Below are 6,609 nucleotides of genomic sequence, written 5' to 3' on the forward strand. Positions count from 1 at the left end.
GCGACCGCCTCACGCTCCCCCGCCTCTGCCGTCAGGGGATCGCCCTCCTCCCTCCGCCCCTGCGGCTTGCCGGGAAGTGTAGTTCCGCCCCGCGTCGCTCACTCTCTCACCCTTGCCGGCTCTGTGGAGGAGTCAACTCCCGCCATGCTCCCATGGCGGAAGCTCTCGACCAAAACCAGCAGTCCCGCAGACGCTGTGCCATATCCTTCTTGTCACCGTTTTCTACTCAACTAATACCGTACATTTCAGTCATATATGTCACGACAAAACTCTTTTGCTCTCTCCTAGTGCCAGAGCAGCGCTGAATAGCTTCGGGGTAAGTCTGTGAAGCCCCTAGATGTGGAGGAATCAATGTATCAAGTAGTAAAGCAGGTCAGGCCTGGGGGGATTTTAATGGGAGGAACATGAGTGTTTTCAAATACTCCTTTCCCCTCGGCCTTTAGCCAAAATCATGTTGTTCTCTGTCCCCCATGCTTTTCCAGGGAAAAAAACAATGCAGATGAGCTGTTGTTTTGGTGAGGTGGTTTTGAGTCATCTATGATAAACTTTTTTGACAAAAGTGTATTTCTACTGACACCTTTAGCTGTATTTAATAATAACCTGGAAGCACTCAAACACAATGCTCTTGTCTCTGTAAAAAGATGGTGTCCCCCTCTCTTTATTAGAATAAACCATGTATCAAGACAATACCCTTTTGAGCTTTTCATTAAGGGGAGCTGTGGCAAACTCCTTTTCTTGTACCTTTTCTAAGTGGCTTGCAAGGGACCTGATGGTGCTAGCTGTTCCTGAAATGCTTCTTCAGTTAGAGGCTACATGAGAGGAAAAGTTGTACCAGCTCAGCTGCCTTTTGGGTCATTGTGACTGAAGTGGTGTGAACTGCTATCTGGTGTTCTCCTGTTTAAAAGTGGGGTTTTCACTTACCCCACTGCCGGTTTGCTATCACATTAAACTAAACCAGAAGGGAGGAAAAAAACCCCAAAACCATGCATAAATCCAATCTGCTTGCGCTAGTATCTTCATTTCCACTGGCAGCATTTCCTAATGCGGAGAAAGCCCTCATCTCATTATTGTTTGAGTTCTGTGAGGGGGTGTTTTGCTTGTGCTTGCCTTAAGCATCCAGAGACCAGGGTTGAGAATATCCAGCCCAGCTTTTGAGGGATTGGGGAAGGGGTAGTCCTATAAAATTGAATAAGGACACAAGCAACTGGAGTCTAAATCCTTAATGAAATAGGGGAATGAAAATTATGCAAAAAGTACATACTGTAAGCAGTTCAGGATCATTTTGATGATGTGGACAGAAAAGATAAAAGTCTTTATTAAGCTAAATGGGAAATATAAAAAGTACAGACAAATTATAATTTCTATAGATTTTCTCATAAAGCTGACAGTTCTTCAACGGTCTAGAAGGCTATGGTCCATCAGTCTGCAGCATTTTATGAGGTTGTGTGTGTACTTCTGTGTTTTACACAGAATTGTCTTACTGGCAGCCTGCAACCTGAACTTTAACATACATCTTCACCATGAACTAAACTGCAGTCTAGTTAAACAGTTCAAGTTTATACAAACTCGGTTAACAGCCAAAATATAATGTAAATACATGTTCATCTTGAAGAACCCTCAGATGCATTGCAGAGGCCTACTGGTACCATTCCAGAGACTTTTACCTATAAATAGAGTATTGATTAATTTAAGCTGCCTCTGAGGTAAGAAGTGGCCAATCCTTTAAATAAAAACATTGCAGACAATGGAGAAAAAAGAGCAAGAAAGAACCTTTCTACTGTTAAAACAAGTGCTTCCAGATCACTAATGCTACCAAGAACACAAAAATATTCTTTTATGCCTTATCTGCAGACTCAGACTGGCTGTGTTCAGGCAATTTAGCTGTACTGATTGAAGATACTGTCCTCCCATCCTAGCAGGCTATACCGACCTCAGCTGGAGATTTTAATCGTTTTCTCAGTGTTGGCAGAAGAAATTACTTTTTGCATGTTAGTGGCTTGAGTTCAGACTCTGGCATCTTACCTTAAATTGCTAATGAGGTGGGTTAGGAGCAAAGGCAATCTGAAAGGTAATCTCAGGGAAATCAGAATAGTAGCCTCTTTCGTAAGAATACATCCTCACGGTGTAGCCATGACAGGCCAGGTACAATCAATGAACTGAAGTCACAGATATTCGTGTGCATATTCCATTCCCCTGAAGCTTATACAGCAACCAGCCAAAGGGAAGTGACAGACAGCTATAGGTTCTAATAGATCAAGCCAAACAACTGCCTGAATTGTAAGTGTTAAGGCCCTCAGATTCTGGGCTTTGTATGGAAGCAGCTGAGGCAGGAGCACATTTTCCCTTATGCCAGCTTTGCTATGGCAGCAGTAGGAGCTCCTCTGACAGGTGAAGCAAGCATCTGGGTTTATTAAACCACCACTAAGATCTGACAGATTTGATCTGTCAACACCCCATAAGACTAAGTCAATATCAACTTTATCTAGCGCATGTCAGAAAGCAGATGGTTTGGTACTTATAATTCCATTACAGAAAAAAAAAAAAGAAGATTGATAAAATAAAAATACATTTCGGATGGGGGAGAAAGTAATAAACAATGAGATCACTGTTCTTGTTTTCCAGTTTTCCTCTGTATTTAAGTGGTTTGTTGGTCCAATGTCAACAGAGATAGATCCATTTTTTTCTCCAGTGCTTCATTTGACTTTACACATGCTGATGAAAAAGACAGCATGGATTAAGCATCCATTAAGAACAAAAACAACACATGTAAGGGCAGTATAAAGCTCTGAAATTCTCTAGTTGCATGTTCTAGACTACTTATATGCAGAGTCATTGCACTTACAGCTTAATCTATTAATCTATTTTAACTATTCTAGATATCGCTAGGGTGCCTGTTCCTCTTTTTCTAGGAAGTTCTCTATTTGTCTGATGTCCAAGCATTTATCAAAACCTGACAAGCTCCTTTCAAAACTCAGTACCCAGAGATAATAAGATATGTCAGTGCTAATCTACGACTGCAGAGAGTCCTGTACAAAGCAGAAACATCTGGCAACTAGAAAATACAGGACAGCTACAATAGTTTAAAGTATTTAGCTTAACTGCAAATTTCTGAAAACAATCCTGATTACCTACTTGGAAAATTTCCATTTAATATGCTGATTTCCTCATTGAATAGGTTATTATAAAACCAGGTTTTTTAGGATACATTCAAAAGCATTAAATAACAGTTTCCTTTCATTTTATTCTTAGCGTTCTGTATAAAAGATAGGAATCTGATTTATATATAATTAGGTAGTTATTGCACTGGAACATATTAAGTTCTTGAAACACAGCTTGAATCATTCTAAATTCTGCTGATTTTGTAGGAATTTCTTTTATATACATACTACTGTGTGAGCGTGGGACTGGCAAAACTGTGACTTCTTTAGTAGTGTAAACTCTTTAACCTAACTATGGATATGGATTAGGTAGCACAGCTGAGCCTCTTTGAGTAGATGACCTCAAGGGGAAAAAGACTAATATATAATAATTAGGATTTTCATAAGACACCTCAGTGTCTAAAGCATCTTAAAGACAAACATGAGGATGAGGTTCTGCCTAAATTAAACATAGATGTAACTGAATAATAGAATTAAGAAAGTGCTCTTCGTGTCCCACAGTCTCTGACTTTTTTGAAGGTGTACAGAATGGGAAGGAGTTAGGTTTGGCTTTTAGTTTTTGGGTTTTTTTATTCCTAGTGACTGCTGGGTAGCTTTAAAGTCCCCAAAAAAGAAATGCACATTAAGGCCAGGAAATGCTAAGAGGCACAAATATTTTACCTTCCCTCCACTCAGACTTCCTCCCCTTCAAGTCCACTCCCTATTCCTCCTCATCCTTTCTCCACATAACCTGTTTTCCCACCTCTGAGCTGTACTTATTTTGTCAGCTCTCCATTCCTTTATTCAAATGTTTCTCATTTATGCCCATTCTCACCTCGGACTTCGCAGTCTTGCTCTACTTTGTCTGACTGTTCCGCACTTCTGAGGATAAAAAGTTAATGAGGAAAGGAAGGTGTTTTGAGGGTTAAAAGCCATTTTACTTTCCTTACATTGAGGCAAATGTACTCACTTCATTTTTAGAGAACTACCCACCTCATGCAAGGTTGACAGGCACCTTCAAAATAAGTCAGTCTTCCAAATATATCACCTCTCTATTCTCAAAGAAGAAAGAATATTTGCAGCTTTACTTGGAGATCATATTGCCTTTTGACAGGCCTTACAAGATAAATACAATTTTAATCTAGCTGGGAACCTAGGTCAAGCACAAATTATAAAGCTTAATAGATAAGGACAAATCTGGAAAATTAATGTCTCATTTTAGCTTTATAAAGACTTTCTCTCTGTATCTTACAGATTCTGCTGGTACTGTTTTTTCCTCTGCCTGCCCAACATAGTGTACTTCTTTCAGGTAACCTATTACTGATGGTAATTTGTTACAAAGTATTCCATTAAGCTTTTGTGTTACTTAAGGTCATAGCATGATAAACCTTTTGGGTCAGTAAAAAGGCCATCCTTCCCCAGTTGCTCATTCCCCTTTATGCACTTTCTTCCCCCACCTTGTGTTGACACACAAGTTGTTGTTTGCGCAGTCCATGCAGAAAATCAAATAGGAGAATTAGCTCTGTTTATCTCCTTTTTCTAGCTTAAAGTGTTTGTTGAACAACTGTCTCAGCCCATAGCGTAAGAAGTCAAATGTCTGACTAAGCAATTTACCGCTATTAGATTTGTATTCTGGAATATAGAGTCTAAGTATAAAACAGAGACAGAATTATGTGAGCTGAGGGCAATACACAAAACTGATCTTGGGAAATATGTGTGTCTGTCGGGTGTTTCTTGCCTACAGTCTTTAGGCAGTGGAGAACTATTTTTAGAAGAATTGTTTGTCATTGCTCTGTCCTATATATAAACAGTATTAAAAGATATTCCTTACAAAAGAAAAAATAAAGGCAAGCTTTGCTCTACATACGTGGATTTTTTTTCCTTTTTTTGAAGTGCAGATGGCCTCAAATCATTCCTTTCTTTTCTATCTTCCATTCTTATCTTCTTGAAGTTGAACTAGTCTTCATCTAACCTTACTCACTGAACCATTCTGATGGCATGCAGAGAATGCTTTCTTTCCAACCTTTCCTCCGCAAAGCAAACAATAACAAAGACCTTTGTCTTTGGAAGCTAGGAGAATGGTGATGGTGTAAGAATGTAAGCCTGGTTCCCTACTGTTTAACAGTCAGCTTTGATAAAGCATTCAATTTGCAAAGCCTAGATCAGTATCTCTGATGTGACCCTTACAGCTGCTAGAGACTAACTAGTGCCTCCACTCTGGTGCTTATTGCAGCTATGTCCTGCTCTCATCACTGAGTTCTGCTTTGCCGGTAACTCTTGCTCACATAGTTGCTCTGCCTTCCAGACAGTGCAGTGACTGGATCTCTTACAAAACTCTAAAATGAGCCTCCCGCTACTGTGGGAGCCCCAATCCACGGAACTGTGTCCCTGTAGCTACACAGGGCTATTATCAAGCACTTACAGACTATAATTGACGTTTAGGAGGAGTGAATTGAAATTATTTACTGTTTATCCCTATTTCAATGGAATTCTACATAAAATTTTGGCAAAGTTATTAGTCAAAAAAGGTTTGGATCATGCGTCAACTTTTTCCTGCAGTCTGTTGACTGGAAGGGGATTATTGAGGAGGAAAAAAAAAAAGCACAATGAAATTAAAATCTAGATCTTTAGATAAACTGCACTGGCTAGCGTCCACGTGATGTAACGGTTCTCAGCTAGGAACAAAAAGAATACCAGGTCTCTCTCTGCATGTACCATTGTCCCATGGAATGCTGCAACTAGAAAAACTCTGCTTTAACTGGAGTGGAATGGTTTGTGCCTCTTTGTTTATGACTGTGATGGCACAGATGGCTGCAGATCTGCTGCACATTTGTTGGCATCATTGCCTCCACATTTTAACGTAAGAGAGTTTTGAGCGGGTTTGCAAGCTCTTCACAAGCAATAGTCAGGATTTTCTTAGCATTGCTGTTTTCTTGGATTGTTAGGTACAGTGCTGGGTGCTAGCATCATGCTGACAGAGGGCAACTCTGGAGGGGCACTTGGCACCAATACATTGTTGCAGTGAAGGATCTAATAGTAAAGAAGCGTGTGGACTAGAAGTGAAAACTATTTCTAGCTGGTCAAGATGTAAAATGTCTGTCTGGTCAGTTGAATTATGGAATCAGAAGTTCATGGATGTAACCGACATTCACATGATGGGAAGCACAGCTAAGTGACTGCACAGTTCTCTCATCCATAATGGAATCTGATGCGCTGTCCAATGATCTGGAATCAGGATAGATCACTTCTTATAGTCTCTCTCTACTGTGCTTCGATGACTTTTACTACATCTAGAATGAATTTTAACCAGCACACTTCCAGATTGAAAGTTTCTGGAAAGACAGCCCTAGTGCTTTCACTACAAGTTTTTAGTAACACAAGATGTGAAGTTTGGGATTTCCAAAATCAGAATTGAGACAGCGAAGGCAGTTCATTAACATAGTGAATGTTGACCTAGATATGTATGTCTTCA

This window comes from Aptenodytes patagonicus, chromosome 2 (genome assembly GCF_965638725.1).
Source record: "Aptenodytes patagonicus chromosome 2, bAptPat1.pri.cur, whole genome shotgun sequence".
NCBI classification, from domain to species: domain Eukaryota; kingdom Metazoa; phylum Chordata; class Aves; order Sphenisciformes; family Spheniscidae; genus Aptenodytes; species Aptenodytes patagonicus.